The following is a 19,324-nucleotide window of genomic DNA, read 5'->3' as shown; positions in this document are numbered from 1 at the left end:
ACTTGCTTAAACAATAGGGTAGTTACAGGAGATTGATTCCCTTGGGATCAGTAGCTTCAAGGGTAGAAGCTATAGATAACCTTTAGAAATTAACCTCTGAGTTCTGCTTCTGTATTATCAGCAAGATAGGCCCACATTCCAATGTTCCCAGCCTTTAGAATTTAGAACAAAGGAAAATTCCTGTGGTTTGAACCTTTAAAAAGACTTCCTACACCTGGAACAGCATGGTCCAATGGACTCCACCTGCACGTGGTACTCTAGCGGCCATCCTGGCCAGTTTTTCAATAAATCATTGCCTGCTTTTTTTAACCAATCATCAGCCTCCGGTGGTCTTATTTTGAACCCAGGGTTCGACCCCACAACACTCAGCCCATCTGGTTTTCCAGATGACCTAATAAATTCATAATCCTTTATCCCTTTTGGTCTCATGCATTCCTCCTTTGGTGACCTTAACAGAACCCAAGTACTGAGGTTGCTGAACCCAGGTTTGGTCTGACCCCCAAAATAAGCGGTTATGGTGGGTAGTCATGTCCTAGGCTGGTATCTTCCCTAACAAAAGTCAATCTTTACCTTAATTAAGCCTATCTACAGTCTTTTGCATCTACAATAACCTTCCTTTGGAAAGTCAGGGTAACTCCCCTTTTTCCAGACCCTACAAGGCACTACCAGGGCAAAGACCATAAATCCTCTCATTGTTTTATCATGTTAATTCTTGACTGTTAACTATCCTGTATCCACCTTTGTAAAAGATATCTCATTTTACTTTTTATCCAATCCCAAAGGCTTACTTGCTTTGTTTTCTCCTGCCTCACTAACAAGTTTCATGTAACCCACTTATATCTCCTTTTTTTTTTATTATTATAATGTATAAAATAAGGTGCAACAAAACTGCCATTTTCTGGAGCATTATCTCAATCCATTGAGATTTGTCAACAGTTTGGCTCAAACTCACAAAAATTCTCTATAGGTTTGAATGTTTCTTACATTAACAAAAGTAATAGGACAATAATGAGATTCTTTTTTAATGGTGTGATTATAAGTGTGTGCGTGTGTGTGTGTGTGTGTGTGTGTGTGTGTGTGTGATCTTTCCCCTCCCCCCAAGTCCTGATAGATTCTGGGACAGCAATGAGTTTACCTGCGAGTGAGAGCATGAGCTGGCACCAGAATGGGTCGTTCCAGAGGCCAAGTCCTTATAGGCGCCTCTGAATAATTAATTTGTGTGTGTTGTCTCTTTTTAAAAAATATATTTTATTGATTTTTTACAGAAAGAAAGGGAGAGAGGGAGAGAGTTAGAAATATCAATCAGCTGCCTCCTGCACACCCTCACTGGGGACGTGCCTGCAACCAAGGTACATGCCCTTGACTGGAATCGAACCTAGGACCTTTCAGTCTGCAGGCTGACTCTCTATCCACTGAGCCAAACTGGTTTTGGCATGTGTATATGTGTGTGTGTGTGTGTGTGTGTGTGTGTGTTCTCTTTACACTTTCTTATTTTTCAAGTTTTATGAATTAATTCAAAATTAATCTTTTAATTAAAAAAAAAACATCAATTTATTTACTAATAGTTTCCTATGATATTGTGAGATGAAACCAAATATAAATCACTAAGTGGCCACTTGGGACACATTTTAACTATGGAAAACATGGCTTATGAATGATGTTTTCTCAGCTTGTACTTGTTAGTTCTGATCAAATAATCAAATTTATACACTCACACACACCCAGGAAACTAACCTTTAGATCATTTTCCCTTTTGCTTAGACTGAATTCCATTTGCTAAGATCATTAATTTTCCCCTCCAGACTTGCCTATGGACCCGCCAAGATTAATTACTGGACAAAAAAGCCTGCCTAGAGTCCTTTAAAATCTCTAACTCCCTGGTCCCTGGATGCCAACATCATTTTGGGGCTCAGCCCATCTGGCTTACAGATGAACTAATCTATAATAATAAAAGCGTAACATACTAATTAGACTGGACAGCCAAATGACTTTCTGGATATCTTTTTGGATGAAGCTGTGGTGGCAGGGGCCGAGGCAGAGGCAGTTAGGAGTGATCAGGCAGGCAGGCAGGCAAGCAGGTAGGCAGGCGAGCAGTTAGGAGCCAGCAGTTCCAGATTGCAAGAGGGATGTCTGACTGCCAGTTTAGGCCCAATCCTGCAGGATAGGGCCTAAATTGGCAGTCGGACATACCCCAGGGGTCCCATATTGTAAGAGTGTGCAGGCTGAGCTGAGGAACGCGCCCCCCCCCCCCCCAAATTTTCTGCACTGGACCTCTAGTCTATAATAATAAAAGCATAATATGTTAATTAGACCAGACAACCGAACGACCTTCTGGATGTTATTCCGGATAAAGCCTCAGTGGAGGGGAGGTGAGGCAGAGGTGACTAGGGGTGATCAGGCAGGCATGTGATCAGTTAAAGGCAATCAGGCAGGCAGGCAGAGGGGTTAGAGGCAATCAGGCAGGCAGGGAGGTGAGCGGTTGGGAGCCAGTAGTCCTGCATTGCAAGAAGGTGCAGGCCAGGCTGAGGGAACCCCCTCCCCACCCTACCCTTTTACAAATTTCATTCACTGGGCCTCTAGGCTAGAATAATCTATACTAATAATAGGCAGATATGTAAATAGACCATACCTCCACAATACATCAGCCAATCAGGAGTAAGTATGCAAATTAACCTGACAAAGATGTTGGCCTGGGGGCAGTGTGCACACGCGCAGGCGCCAAGTGGCTAGGGGCAGGTGGGACACCCACCCACCTTCCGCGTAGCCAGGGTGACACAGTGGGCGTCCCCAGGACCCCACCTGCTTCGAGCCTGTAGCCAGTGAGCATGCATACCAGTGCCAAGTGGCTGGGGTCCTGGGGACACCATTGGAGTGTATGATCCTGTCAACCCAGCCTGGGGAGTGGCTGGAGTTCGCAGTCCTCTTGGTTTGTGCAGCCACTGGACTGGAAGTGAAAACCAAGAGCATGGGGAGTACCAGGAATTCTGGGATTCATAGTTCTGGTGGCAAATGAGTTGCAGGATCTCCTAGACCACATGTGTCAAACACAAGGCCCGCGGGCCAAATCCGTCGCACCAGGCCTTGCAATGTGGCCCGCACCGCGCTGTCATCACTGCACTCCGCTGCGTTTCCATCACAATGACAGTTTATGACTGTTCAGTAAACCATTCGGCCCGCGATTTAGGCTGGATTTTAGATTTTGGCCCCTTCTCTGATTGATTTCGACACCCCTATCCTAGACACTAGAGAAAAGTGAGCCTGGAGCAAGTTACTGTTGCTGGTGGGGAATGGAGGGAAAGCAAAGGTGAGAGACATAACTAAGGTCACAGTGTTGAGGAAAAATTAAAAGGAAGATATTCTGCAACTTCTAGGAAATCTCCACCAATGGAGCAAAGAAAAAGAAAAAAAAGACCTCTATTATTCTGTGATCACCAAACCAAACTGGGTGGGATTTCAGACAATTCACTCATATGATTGCAAAGACAGACAGAAACTCCCAGATTGGAGAGTTCTCTCCTGAGGGCTCCCAGATTGGAGAGGGCACAGGTCAGGCTGAGGAATCCACCCCCCATGCACAAATCTTCATGCACCAGACCCCTAGTGAAAGCATAATATGCTAATTAAATCTGCTGCAGCAGTGGGGGCCGAGGCAGAGGTTGTTAAGGGCAAACAGGCAGGCAGGCAGAGTGGTTAGGAACAATCAGGCAGTTAGGTGAGCAGTTAGGGGCAATCAGACAGGCAGACAGAGTCGTTTAGAGGCAATCAGGCAGGCAGGTAAGCGGTTAGGAGCCAGCAGTCCTGGATTTCGAGAGGGTGTAGGCCAGGCTGAGGGGGAAACCCCCTCACCCCCATGCACAAATTTCATGCACCGGGCTTCTACACTACAATAATAAAAGCACAATATGCTAATTAAACTGAATAGCCAAACGACCTTCCGCATGTCATTCCAGACATCCTTCTGGATGAAGCTGCAGTGGCAGGGGCAGGCAGAGGTGGTTAGGGGCGATCAGGCAGGCAGGCAGGCAGGCGGTTAGGAGCCAGCAGTTCAGGATTACTAGAGGGATGTCCAACTGCTGGATAGGGCCTAAATTGGCAGTCTGACAACCCCTAAGGGGTCCCAGATTGCTAGAGGTGCAGGCCAGACTGAGGGACTCCTTCTTCCCTCTGTGCATGAATTTCATGCACTGAGCCTCTAGTAAATTCATAATTCTTCACCTCTTTTGGCCTCCTGCACACTGCCTTTGGCAATCCTCACAGTACTGTGTCCCTTCTACTCTACAGAAACTCGAAATCATAGATCTGGAAGGGGCCTTGAAAATCATTTACATTTTGTCCAATTCCATCATATTTCTTTTAAAAATATTTTTGTTGATTTCAGAGAGGAAGGGGGGAGACATAAACATTAATGATAAGAATCATTGATCTGCTGCCTCCTGCATGCCCCCTACTGGGGATGCAGCCTGTCATGTGCCCTTTAGGCCAATCAAACCCAGACCTTTTAGTCCTCAGGTGGATGCTCTATTCACAGAGCCAAACTGGTTAGGACCAATTCCATCATTTTTCAAAAGCTGTAGCTGATGTTCACTAAAATTCAATGACTTGTCCAAAGTTACATTTTATTTAGTGGCAGCTCTGGGATTAGAACCCAAGTCTTCTTATTCCCTGTGTCAAGCTTTTGCTATCACATTAAGTCTGTGTTTCTGTGTTAGACATGGCAACCATATTTTCTGTCAATACTAATTCCATATAATTTGCTAAGTACATAACTATGTAAATGTGACTTTATTTTAATTTTTTTAAATATATTAGAGAGGAAGGAAGAGGGAGAGATAGAAACATCAATGATGAGAGAGAATCATTGATTGGCTGCCTCCTGCATGCCCCCACTGGGGATGGAGCCTGCAACCCCAGCATGTGCCCTTGACCTGAATCGAACCCAGGACCCTTCAGTCCGCAGGCCCATGCTCTATCCACTGAGCCAAACCAGGTAGGGCTGTAAGATTTTTAAAGGAAACTGTGCTAATATATACTCAGCTGTAATTACTTTTTAAAATATATTTTATTGATTTTTTACAGAGAGGAAGGGAGAGGGATAGATAGTTAGAAACATCCATGAGAGAAAAACAGATCAGCTGCCTCCTGCACACTTCCTACTGGGGATGTGCCCTCAACCAAGGTACATTGCCCTTGACGGAAATAGAATCTGGGACCTTTCAGTCCGCAGGCCAACACTCTATCCACTGAGCCAAACCGGTTATGGCTGAAATTACTTTATATGTTTAATGAATTCAGACGCTAAATTTCATGAATATGCTATTTAAGAATATAATATCGGCCCACGTGGCCCGCAAGTCCTCCCAGCCCCGGGCCGCGCCGCTCCGCCCCGCCCCGCGTGCCACCTCCTTCGCAGCCGCAGCCACTTCCGCCAGCACCACCTGCGGGGCGCTCTCCGGCCCATGGGGCCAACCCCGCCCAGGTGCGGAGGAAGAAGACCCGGGCCTGCCTGTCTACGCAAAAGTCCACAGTATTGGGTCAGTGTATGTTCGGGGGCATGGAAGAAAACAAGAAAAGGCCGAAATGACAGCAGCAAAACAACTTTCCCGCGTTTCCGTCTCCTAACGCGGGGAGTTTCAGAGGACGAAAACGGAAGCAGAGCGCGCAAGATGAAGATGCTGTTAGCTTTTGTAGGCGGGACATGAGTGAAGAAAGGCAGGGAGCCGGAATGTTGACCAACTTGGCCATCAGCTCTGAATTTTTATAACTATCAAGAATCTTCAAAAGTGGCTTGATCTGTAAGATCTGGTAATTACATGCCTGCGTGTAAATCGTTCAAAGGCCTAGCTTTTAAGCAAATCTGGGTTTGAATCATATAGGTCCTGTGACTGTGACTTCAAAGTTGTGGAGCCTGTCTGAGCCTCAGGTTCCTCAGCTACAAAGGGTGTCATTAGTAGATCTGAACTCAGGGCTATCATGAGGATTAAAAGAGATGATACTTTAAAAAAAAATTTTACTAGTTTGATTTCCTTTGAAATTAAATTGGGAAGATAAAAAAACAAGGTATCTTTTCCCCCTACCAAAGTCTTTTCTCTAAAAAAAAAAAAAAAATGTTTTAAAATAGTTTATGGAGAGGTTTGCTAAAAGAATGAGGGCTAGTTTGCACCATACTAAATTTTTTTCACATAAGATAAAATTCACGATAAAAATCTAAGCAATGCAACGGTATTACAGTCAAAGCCATGAGCTTCAGATTTCAATTTGTTGTTCATTGTACACAAACTTCTATCAGGGAGTGAGTCTACAGAACTACTGAGAAAGACCCCACTATATATGCCCTGGTTTGTTTGGAGGCAGTAACAGCAATTTTAGTCAAATAAGTTGAGCCAGATGAACCCCTATAACAAGGCCAGTTAACAGGGTTTGTGAGGGCAAGAGTTGCCTGGTTTCTTGGTTTCGGGGACTGGTAGGAATTTGGCAGAGTCTTAAATTTACCAGTAGTTTTTTCACAGCCACCTATCCTACCCAACCGGCCGCCGTATCCCAGAAGACTGAGGGTCTCACCGAAATCGCCCAGTTCTCCTCACAAAGTGCTGCAAATGGCGGGAAATTTTACACGGAGCTTCACACCGGCCAAGAGGTTGAGCGGGCAGGGGGGGGCGCGACGGCGTGCGTGAGGCGTGGGCGGGGCTTGGGAGGAGTGTGCTCAGTGAGTGGGCGGGGCTTGGGGAATGTGCTCAATGAGTGGGCGGGGCTTGGCGAGTGTTTAGTGAGTGGGCGTGGTCTGGGGGAGTGTGCTTAATGAGTGGGCAGGGCCCAAGGCCGTGTGTTCAATAGGCGGAGCCAGCGGGGGGGGGAGGCGTGAGGATGAGGGCGGGGCTCCCTCTGATTGGCCAGAGACAGGGCTGCTCTTCATTGCCCCTGAAACTCTGCATTTAAGGTTGGTAACAAATAAGGAATATGACCTAATCTCATACATATTACTGTGGATCCAAAACCGGTTTGACTCAGTGGTAGAGCGTCGGTCTGCGGACTGAAAGGTCCCGGGTTTGATTCCGGTCAGGGGCATGTACGTTGGTTGTGGGCACATCCCCGGTAGGGGGTGTGCAAGAGGCAGCTGATCGATGATTCTCATCGATGTTTCTAGCTCTCTATCTCTCTCCCTTCCTCTCTGTAAAAATAAATAAATATTGTAAATAAATAAATAAATAAATAAATACCATATTACTGTGGAAACAATGAGGTAAAAATACCATAAACCTTATAATATTCCACAGACAATAACACACTAGAAAATTGTAGTCACAAAGCAGATGAAAACTTCAACCTAATATTTTTATATAGTTACTTTTTTTCAGGCCTGCTAATATTTTTTAAAAATACATTTTTATTGATTTTACAGGAAAAGGATGGATGAGAGAGAAACATCCATAAGAGAATATCCTGGAGCCCTGCAACCCGGTGGGAATCCCACTGACGATCTCTTGGTGCATGAGACTATCTATGCTCAACCAACTGAGTCACACTGGTGGGCTGAGCCTGCTAACTTTTTTTTTTAAAGAAAGTGCTTAGGCCCCATAGGTTCAATATAACGTTTTTAGATGAAATAAAGAAAATAATAGATATTTTGAAAGAACAGCATAACTCAGAATTAGAAAAACTAAAAAGTGATATGGGTAGAAAACAGTCAGATATTAAATGAGAACTAAGAAATCTCAGGAAAAAAATTAAACTTTTTCTCAGAAATAAAAAAAAAATGAAGATAAAAGAACAATTAAGGGCTGAAAGAATTTTTTTAAAAGAAAAGGTTTTAAGAGAAAGTGATAAAGAAAACAAGAGATTTTACAAATACATATACAAACATATGTATTCCCCCAAGGAAAACCAAAGTGATATATCAGAACAAATATTTAAAACAAAATTTTGGGAAATTTTTCCTGAAATAAAATAAGGCATAAATTGAAAGGGCATATTGTGTATAGAGGAAAATTGATCCAGGATCATTAAAACAAAAACAAACAAACAGACAGACAAACAAAAAACTTCTTTGAGCATCCAGGCAAAAGGTATTAGTCTCTTATAAAGAAAAGAAAATTAGATGAGTCCTCGCCAGTTTGGCTCAGTGGATAGGGTGTTGGCCTTCGGAAAGTACCCTGGGTCCCATTCCAGTCAAGGGCATGTACCTCAGTTTCAGGCTCCTGACCCTGGTCAGGGGCATGTGGGAGGCAATCAATCGATGTGTCTCTCTCACATTGGTGTTTCTGTCTCTCCCTCTTCCTTTCACTCTCTCTAAAAATCAATGGGGAAAATATCCTCAGGTGAGAATTTAAAAATAAAAGAAAAAAAAATGGAAGGAAGGAAGGAAAGAAGGAAGGAAATTAGATTACCATCAGACTACAGTAGCATTTTATGCTAGAAACAATGAAACAGCATTTTTAACATTTTAAAAAAGAACATATGATTCAAGAATTTTATATTTCCTTACACTATTTTTAGGTATAAAGGCCACGTAAAAATGAACCAGGAGGTCACAGTTTTGATTCCTGGTCAGGGCGCATGCCTGGGTTGCAGGCCCTATTCCCAGTGTAGGCATGCAGGAGGCAACCGATCAATGATTCTCTCTCATCATTGATGTTTCTATCTCTCTCTCTCCTGCCTCTCTAAAATCAGTAAAAGTATATTTTTTAAAAATCACAATGAGATACCACTTCTCATCTACTAGGATAGCTAAAATTTTTTAAAAAGGAAAACTACAAGTGTTGGGAAAGATGTGAGGAAATTGAAACCCTTATATATCACTAATGGGAATGTACAGAGGTGCCTTTGATTGATAACAGTTTGGTGGTGCCTTAAAAAGTTAAAAATAGGGGTGGAGCATGCAGGAGGCAGCCAATCAGTGATTCTCTCTTATCATTGATGTTTCTATCTCTCTCCATTTCCCTTCTCTCTGAAATCAATAAAAATATACTAAACAACAACAACAGGTGAAATAATTAAACAAGAACAAAAAGCTCAATCCACCAATTGAATTCACTATATGAAAATATCCATGATGAAATTATTTTAATATCCCTTATTTTTTCCCCTTTTGTTGGGTTGCTTACTACTTGAGATACAGATCCAGAGCATCTGCTTTTATATTACAGTGTTTTGGGAGAATCAGATATATTCATAAACAGAGTATTACTGTGCAGAATATATCTGGAAAGATTTCTTAAATGGTAGTATGATTGTCCACAAGGAGGGGCGCTGAGTGGGAAAAAGTGGGAGACTGTTCTAGTACTTTCTGTACTTTTAGAATTTACAGCCATGTAAAGGAATGATCTAATCCAACAGTACACACAAATTAGAGACAAGACCCCACTTGTCTTTTTAAAAAATCTTCACCCAAGGATGTTCTTTTATTGCTTTTAGAGAGGAAGGAAAAGGGAGACAGAAACATGGATGTGTGTGAGAGAAACATCAATCAATTGCCTCCTGTATATGCCCAGAACAGAAATGGAACCCACAACCTTAGTATGTTCTTTGACTGAGAATCAAACCTGTGATCCTTTGATGCCCAGGACAATGCTCCAACCAACAGAGCCACACTGGCCAGGGCCCACTTGTCTTCTTGTGTGTGTTGAATGTCTGTCTGCATAACCCTGAATCCTGTTTTTCTTGGTTATTACAACATAACCATTTCCCATGTTATTGAAATTTTTCATAAACGTAAGTTTTATATACACATCCTTGTTAAAAATCTCAAGAAATTGGGGCAATCCTAATACAGGTAACTTACACGTCTCCATTTCTTTTGGAGTTCTGATGAATGTGAATCACATCAACATTCAGAACCTCCTACCCTCCGAAGAATTAGCCAACACGTATCAATAAGTTTATACTATTTAAGATAGCACACATGGCATTTGTGCCAAAAAAATTGCCTGACTTAATCCTCACAACAGCCTGAGGTGAAATCGTAATCCTCATCTTAGATGGGAGCAGAGGTTCAAAAAGTACAGGCAGCTCATGACAGCTGGTATTTGGAACCAGGAAACAGTTTTAGGTTCTGAGCCATGTTCTCTTACTGGAGATGCTGCCGGTTCTGTGGGATTTTCAGGGACAGCCCCCTGGCCTCGGCTACACATTCCGTAAACATTGGTTACGCCCGGCAGCGGATCTGGAACTGGCCGGAGATGAAGAGTCTGTGCTTCCTGCACTCGTGTCCCTGGGGCAGCTCTGCCACCCAAGCACCCGTTCAGAACGGACAACGCGCAGTGGCAGCCAGGGAGGTCTCCGAAGGCACCACTTCAAGGACAACTGAAGGCCGATTTGTGGGGCACAGGCCCTGCCGGCAGAACTACAATACAAGGCAGCTCCCAGGGAAGCGCATGTGCCTGGGGTTCTGGGAGGCTGGGCAGAGTCTGTGCAGAGAAGGGTGGCAAAGGTGGGTAGGAGCTGCAGGGGAGGGCTCTGAATGTCCCTTTAAGGGTAAATTCCAGGATGGCACAGTCACTCAGTGCTGCAGACCCTGGTACTGCTACTTCACAAACTATGGGGGTCATGAGAAATTCCCAGTATTCTCATCAATATATTCTTGAGAGAAATTTCATCCATCACACTCAGTAGGAAGCAAGGAAGACATCCATAGTACACTTAATTCTGACCCAAAACATAACTGGTGGCCGATGAGGAGTGGGGTCAATGAGGGAAACGTACGTGATCTCCAATGGCTGCCGCTGTGAAGTGCTCACGTGGGACCGCACGGGGCGGGCAGCCGCATCAGACCTTTACAAGGTGGGGGCTGCCCCGCTTTCACAGACGGGGGACAGGAAGTCATGTGACACAGCACGGAAGTGATGCAGCCACTCTAACGAGGACAGAGGAACCCATTATAGGACGTTCCACCTCGGCAGCTGGCTGTATGCAGGAAGCCAGCGGGCCAGAAGGGGGCGTGTGTGTGATGGAAGGCAGGGAAGTGTGGGCCCAAAGGCAGAGCTGGAGAAAGATGGCTGCAAACACTGCCCCGGAGAACTAACTGCACCTGGGCAGGGAGGAGTGGGGGTCCCTCAGACGACAGGTGAGACTGTGTCTTCAGTCAGAATGCAGTGATGAGCAGGAGAGTGGGCCAGAGCGTGGAAGACGAGGATGGGAGAGGGTTCAAGGGAAGATACATGGGTAACTAAAGTGTAGTCTATGCCTACGACAGAATGGCACCCAATAATAAAAAGGAATACAGTTGAATACATGTTACAACATGGATGGACTTTTGCGTACGAGAACACTAAAAAGAAAAAAATGTCCAAACACGAGGGTTTTAGCTCAAATATTTTTATTTTCATAAAAGGGACCTAGGCTATCCAAATTAAGCTGTAAAAACACACACACACACACAATGTTTCCAACATGTAAGATGGAAATAAAACCCATTAAAAAAAAAAGTTAAACATAGAACTACACTACCATAGTACCCAGCAATTCCACTGCTAGTTCTATATCTAAAAGTACTGAAACAAAGACTCAAACAGATACTTGTATACCAAAATTCACAATATTGAGACAACACTACTCACATTAGCCAATAGGTAGCAACAACCCAAGTGCCCATCAACAGATAAATAAATAAACAATAGGTACACACATGAAATATTACTTAGCCGTTAAAAGGCATGAAGTTCTGATACATGCCACAGAGAACTAAGCCAGACACAAAGCAACAAATATTGTATGATTCCACGTATGTGAAGTCTCTAGAGTAGTCAAATTCATAGAGACAGAACACAGATTAGAAGTTAGCAGGGATTGGGAGAAGGAGAGAATGGGGAGTTATTGCTTAATGGGTACCGAATTTCTGTTTGAGGTGATAAAAAAAATAAAGTGTTGGAACTAGAGGTGATGGTTGCACAACATTGTGATGCCATAATTTTAAAAAGAGTACCAGAGAGTATTATCACATCACAACAGGAGGTTTATGATATCCACAAGCCAACCTGGTGAGGTTAATCTTGATCACTTGGTTGGTAGTATTGGCTAGCTTTCTCCATTTTATTTTTTTAAAAAATATTTTTATTGATTTCAGAGAGAGAGGGAGAGGGAGAGGGAGAAACATCAATGGTGAGAGAGAATCATTGATTAGCTGCTTCCTGCATGCCTCCCCACCCCCCAGGTATCCAGCCCGCAACCCAGCTTATACCCTGACTAGAGATAGAACCATGACCTCCAGGTTCATAGGTCAATGCTCAACCACTGAGCCATACTGGCCCGGCTCCATTTTAAAGTTAATATTTTTCCCTTTCTTTATTCTTGGAAGCAGAATTACAAATCCAGCCCTTCCTCAAAGTAGGGATGAAGTGTTTAAGCACCATCTCCTATAAGGAAGAGTAATAAGTATATTATTTGGAATTTTTCTTTTTTTTTTTTAATATATTTTATTGATTTTGTACAGAGAGGAAGGGAGAGAGATAGAGAGTTAGAAACATCGATGAGAGAGAGTCATCGATCAGCTGCCTCTTGCACACCCCCTACTGGGGATATGCCCGCAACCAAGGTACATGCCCTTGACCAGAATCGAACCCGGGACCCTTCAGTCCCCAAGCCGACGCTCTATCCATTGAGCCAAACCGGTTCCAGCTTATTTGGAATTTTTCTATTAAGAAGATTTGTTTTTACTCCAGTTTATTTATTCAATCATTTATTTATACCAGTATGGATGCATGTATATTTATTTTATACTTTGGATTATAATTTAATACTACAACATTTATTTTGTTGCTCAGATTTTGTTTCTTTGTTTTGTTTTGTTAATCTTCACTCGAGAATATTTTTCCATTGATTTTTTTTTTTTTAGAAAAAGTGGAAAGGGTCCTAACTGGGTTGGCTCAGTGGATAGAGTGTTGGCCTGTGGATTGAAGGGTCTCAAGTTTGATTCCAGTCAAGGGCATGTACCTTGGTTGCAGGCACCTCCTAGTAGGGCAGGAGGCAGCTGATGTTAGTGAGAGCATTGATGTTTCTAACTCTCTATCCTTCTCCCTTCCTCTCTGTAAAAAAATAAATAAAATATATTTACAAAGAAAGAAAGAAGAAAGGAAAGAAGGAAGGAAGGAAGGAAGGAAGGAAGGAAGGAAGGAAGGAAGGAAGGAAGGAAGGAAAGAAAGAAGAGAAAGAAAGGGAGAATGGAAAGGAAGGGGGAGACAGAGAGAGAAACTTTTTTGTTGTTGTTGTAGTTTTATAATTTAATTTGTAGTCATTTTAGCTACAATGGTTAACATGCTTAAGAGAGACATTCTCCTGCTATTAGCACAAGAACAGGCATATAGATCAATGGAACAGAACAGAGACCCCAGAAATCAACCCAAGCCATTATGTTCAATTAATATTTGACAAAGGAGCCAAAACCGGTTTGGCTCAGTGGATAGAGCATCGGCCTGCGGACCGAAAGGTCCCAGGTTCGATTCTGGTCAAGGGCATGTACCTTGGTTGCAGGCACATCCCCAGTAGGGGGTGTGCAAGAGGCAGTTGATAGATGATTCTCTCTCATCAATGTTTCTAACTCTCTATCCCTCTCTCTTCCTCTCTGTAAAAATTCAATAAAATATATATTTTTTTAAAAATTGACAAAGGATGCCAGAGCATACAATGGAGTCACCAGAGACTCTTCAATAAATGGTGTTGGGAAAATTGGACAGATAATTGCAAAAAAATGAAACTAGACCACCAACCTATACCACACACAAAAATAAACTCAAAATGGATGAGACAATATTCTGGATATTTCTTAATAAGATTGGCATTTTAAGTAAAATTATTTTGGTTGAAATAAAACATATACCAATATCTTTCTAAACTACTAATTCTGGGAGGCAGGTGGGTGGGGGGAAGAAATTGCAAATGAAATGCTTTGTATACAAATACCTTAGGGCTTAGGGCATTCAAGAGAATAATTTATCACTAGTTATCTTTGGATGGCCCTCACTTTGGAGGCATTTATGTTTTCATCATGGCTGAGGAAGCAGTTTGGAAACAGGTGAGTTGCAGGTGCACCCTGCCCCTGAACTTGTTCAGCAGCTCTTCCAGGAACTTTTTTTTTTTTTTTTTTTTTTTTTTTTTTTTTTTTTACAATTTATTATTTATTTATTTTAAATATATTTTATTGATTTTTTTTTTTTGCCCCCTCATTTATGGATAATAAAGAACATTATAAACTGATGAACCAAAAGACAGATATAGGGACAGTAAAGCAACAAGCAGACTGTCAAATTACAGTGGGGAGGGGAGGAAGATCTGGGAGAGATAATAGATCTTCCAGGAACTTTTTATCTTCTCTGTTGGAAAGCTGGGACCGCAGTTCCACAGCCTGCTTACAACTGGACTGGCAACGCTCCGTTTTTGTGGAAGGATGACACAAACTGCATGAGTCAACCAAGGGAGAGATAAACATTAATGTGAGAGGGATACATTGATTGGTTGCCTTTCACACACCCCACCAGGGCAGGGCAGGGGATAGAGCCTGCAACCAAGATATGTGCCTGAAATCAAGCCCGGGACCCTTCAGTCTGTGGGCCAACGCCCTATCCACTGAGCCAAACCTGCTAGGTTTTGTTGCTCAAATGAATTCGTTTGACTATTGGGAAATTCTTTCAGGATGATGCCTGCATCTCTTTGAAATTTTAAACACTCCCTTTCTGCTATTTCAAGATGCCCCAGACTTATTTTATATTTTCTTTGATCCAGCTCTAACATCAGGCATTTCTCCAAGGATCCTTGGTTGCTTTTATTAGAGAATGTTATTTAAAAACTAAAATCTGGCCGAAACCGGTTTGGCTCAGTGGATAGTCAGCCTGCAAACTGAAAGGTCCCAGGTTCAATTCCGGTCTAGGGCATGTACCATAGGGGTTGTGCAGGAGGCAGCTGATCGATGTTTCTCTCTCATCGATGTTTCTAACTCTCTATCTCTCTCCATTCCTCTCTGTAAAAAATCAATAAAATATATTAAAAAATAAAATAAAAACTAAAATCTGGGCACAAGGTGTGCTCAGTGCTACAGAGATATCATTGCTTCTAAGCCATTTCAGTGGACAACACTAGATAACACATGTATGTATAACAATTTATGTATATACACATATCTACCATTGTTTCTTTCTCTTTATCTGTATATATTAAGCTAAGTGAATTCATATTGATGTCTCCAACTCTATTCTAGAATCATAGGATGCATTCTACACTTTTTTTTCTTGCTTCCTTACCTTTTTCTTTTTCTGACAGTGAGAATTCTAATTCCTTGAAGGAATTTGATTTGTATTGGACATCAACTGATACCAAAGAATTATTGTTAATTTTGTTAGGTATGATAATCACCCTTTTGTTATATAAGAAAATGACCATATTTTAAAGAAATGCTTACTAAAATGTGTAGGGATGAAATGATGTCAGGAATTTTCTTTAAAATACTTCAACAAAGAAAACAAAAATGGGGTAAAATGCAATGTGGCAAAATCTTAATAAGTAGGCTCTGGGTAATGATTCTGGGATATGAGTTCATTGTACATTTTTTCTATTTTTGAGTATGTTTGAAATTCTTTCATTATACAGAATGTTTTATTACTTTAAGTTATATCTACATTTAAAAAATACATTTTTATTGACTTCAGAGAGGAAGGGAGAGGCAGAGAGAGAGAAACATCAATGATAGAGAATTATCGATCCAATGGCTCCTGCACGCCCCCTTCTGGAGATCAAGCCCACAACTCAGGCATGTGTCCTTGATCAGAATCAAGCCCAGTACCCTTTAGTCTTCAGGCTTAGTGAAAATTAAAAAGTATCAAAGGACATACAATGAAAAAATTGTCTTCCCTTTTTCTGTTCCAGCCACCAAATTCTCATTTCCAAAGGCTATTAATAGTGCTAGTTCTTGTGTGTCTTTTCACAGATCATTTGCATATTTACAAATATATGCTCATATATATACACACACACTTACATTCTATTGCCACACACACAAAATGGCAGCATACTTTATATTTTGTTCTATGCTTTTAAAAAAACATTTAATTTTGCCCTGGCTGGTGTGGCTCACTTGGTTGAGTGCCATCCCATGCATCAAAGGGTCACTGGTTTTATTCTTGATCAGGGCATATGCCCAGGTTGTAGGTTTGGTCCTCATTGATGTTTCTCTCCCTTCCCTCTCTCTAAGTAAAAAGTAATACATTTTTTAAAATACTTAATTTTCTAATTTTAGACTTACAGAAAAGTGCAAAGGTAGAGTAATTCCTGCTTATTTTAAACCAGATTCCCCAACTGTTAACATCTTACTACATTTGCTTTGTTATTCTCAATTATTTTTTTGTTCCATTTGGGAATGTTTCAGACATAATGCCCCATTACTCCTGAATATCCACTGTGTACTTTCCATAAAGAAGTACCTTCTCTTGAATAAATATAGTACCATTATCAAAATCAAGAAAGTAGCATTGATATGATACTATTATTTAATCTAGAAACCTTATCCAAATTTCACCAATTGTCCCACAAATGACCTTTATAGAAAGAGAGAAAACATGTTTTTCTACTCAGGATTACATGTTGCATTTAGTTATTATTTAAAAAAATTAAAATACAAGTTTGTCATTTGGAAAGGGAAAGCCCATCACCCTTGATCTTATTCCCCAAAGATAAACATGTTTGACAGTATTTATATAAATTTTTCCAGAATTTCAAAACATACATCAACTAACAACACAAATATATGTTATACACATTTAAACAAAAATGTGATATTATTCATAAATCTACAATTTGTTTTTTAATATTTATTTTTTTCTTTATATGTGATTCTTTTAAAAGATGCTTTAATCATAATTAAATTATTTATTATACATTTATAAATTTATTTATACATTAATTAAATTGTTGATAGATCCCATATTGATGGATGTATAGTGTTTTCGATTTTTAACTATTGCAAAAATATGCTGTAATAAACATCTTTATCCATTTACCTTTGAGCAGTCATACAATTATTTCTAAAAGTAATTTTTTAGATATACAAGTGTTCATCTATTGTATACATTTTATAAATATATCTCAAATTTATCTTTTCATTTTTATCATTCTTGCTTTTTTTTTTTTTTTTTAAATCCTCACCGGAGGATATATTTTTCATTGATTTTAGAGAGAGGGAAAGAGAAAGCGAGAAGCACTGATATGAGAGAAAATACCTGGACCAGGGATCCAATCCCTCTTTATTCCTTACTTTAAGTACTCTAATTGCTTCCTAACTGCTCCCTAACTCTACATTTGCTCACTCCATTGCAGCCTACCCCTGCTACCAGATCCAATCACTGTCCTGTCTAAAACTGCCCAACACTTTCAAGACAATTTACTGATCATGGTACTCAGAATCTTCATGACCTATGTTTCTTTTTGCATTTCTCAATGTTTAGTCAAAAGCACCCTGCACTTCAGTCACATTGAATTTAAATCATGCTCTTTCATCTGTGTGCCTTTATGCAAACTGTTTCCTTTGCTTGGCATATCATCCTGATTAACTTTTATTTGTCCTTCCAGACTCAGCTCAGAAATCACTTTCTCCAGATGCCTACTCTGCCCTGCCCATTAAGGACGCTCCTAGGGCATCCTTTGCATATCTCTATCCAGGCCTTTGTCCCACCGAGTTATGATTGTTCACTTCTCTCTCTCTCTAACCAGATGAAATTGTGTTATACATTTGAATTCCCTGTTAGGTCACAGGTTTTTTTGTTTTTGTTTTTGTTTTTAACTATATTTTCATTTTTGGATTACAGTCTTTCCACAGTGTTTGATATGTAATGAGTGCTCAGTAAGTATTTGATAAATGATAAAATAATATAGAAATAATGGAATAGTAAAGTAACAGAGGATCTGACCTTGCTTCCACACATACATTAGCACAAACAGGAAATACATCTCAATGGAAAAAGATAAATTTCAGGATAAAATGAAGAAGATTGATGGTTATAAATAGTTGCCAACACTTCCCTAGCCAGTTTAGCTCAATGGATAGAGCATCAGCCTGCTGACTGAAGGGTTCGATTCTGGTCAAGGGCACATGCCCAGTTGCAGGCTCAATCCCCAGTAGGTAGCATGCAGGAGGCAGCCAATCAATGATACTCTCTCATCATTGATGTTTCTATATCTCTCTCCCTTCCTCTCTGAAATCAATAAAAATATTTTTTAAAATAAAATAAAGTTGTAAACATTATATATAACCATTAATTAAGTACTGTCATATAAGACAAAAAGACCAGGAGTTATGAGAGCATATAACTTGGGAAAGGCTTCCCTGAGGAAGCATGAAATGCTGTGAGAACACAGAGATAAGAGGTCAGGTTAATTTAGGTAGGTTTCCTAGAGGAATGGGTATTTTAATGAGCCTTAAACAATGCATAGGTGGAAGGGAGGGGCATTCCAGACAGAGGAAAAGCATCAGTAAAAGGAAAGTCCAGTTTGGTCCAGTGTGACTGAATGAGACATCAAGAGGAATGGTGAGGGGAAAAAATGTTATGGGGGAAAGCAGAGAGATGGATTAAAACCTCTATGCATGAGTTTAAGCTTTATTTTCTAAGATAGTGTTTCCCCCTAGCAATACGCAGATCCACTGAATGAATTAGAGGAAATTTTGTGTGTAAATGAAGATTGGCCATTACTTGAAGTTGCCACCAGAGGGTACCACAGGGGAAGATCAACCTGCAAAATTACTGAGCACTTCCCCTTTGCCAAGTAGATATTTTAAAAGTTCCTTAGGTCATTGTGATTCTCACTCAGCCAGCCTTAGGGACCACTGCTCTACACAATGGAGAACCATCTGAGGCTTTTGAGCAGGATAGAAACATGACCAACCCCTTATTTATTTATTTGTTTGTTTGTTTATTTATTTATCTATTTATCTATTTATCTATTTATCTATTTATCTATTTATTTACTGTTAATCCTCACCGGAATATATTTTCCATTGATTTTTAGGGAGAGTGGAAGAGAGAAGGAAAGACAGAGAGAAACATCGATGTGAGAGAAACACATTGATTGGTTGTCTCCTGCATGAGCCCCAACCAGGGCCTGGGCCAGCAAAGAGCCTGCAACCAGGGTACGTGCCCTTGACCAGAATCAAATCTGTGTCCCTTTGATCCACAGGCCGATGTTATATCCATTGAGCCAAACTGGCTAGGGCAATCCCATATTTTTTAAAACATAACTCTGAGGCAGAATGAAGAGATGGAAAGTCACTTACAGACAGGGAGATTAGTTGGTAGTCTATTGTAATAGGAGAGAGATGGGTATTTCTAGAATAGGATAGCAGTTATGGGATAAGAAG

Source organism: Pipistrellus kuhlii, unplaced genomic scaffold (genome assembly GCF_014108245.1).
Source record: "Pipistrellus kuhlii isolate mPipKuh1 unplaced genomic scaffold, mPipKuh1.p scaffold_m20_p_1, whole genome shotgun sequence".
NCBI classification, from domain to species: Eukaryota; Metazoa; Chordata; class Mammalia; order Chiroptera; family Vespertilionidae; genus Pipistrellus; species Pipistrellus kuhlii.
Note: the sequence above shows the minus strand (reverse complement) of the source record.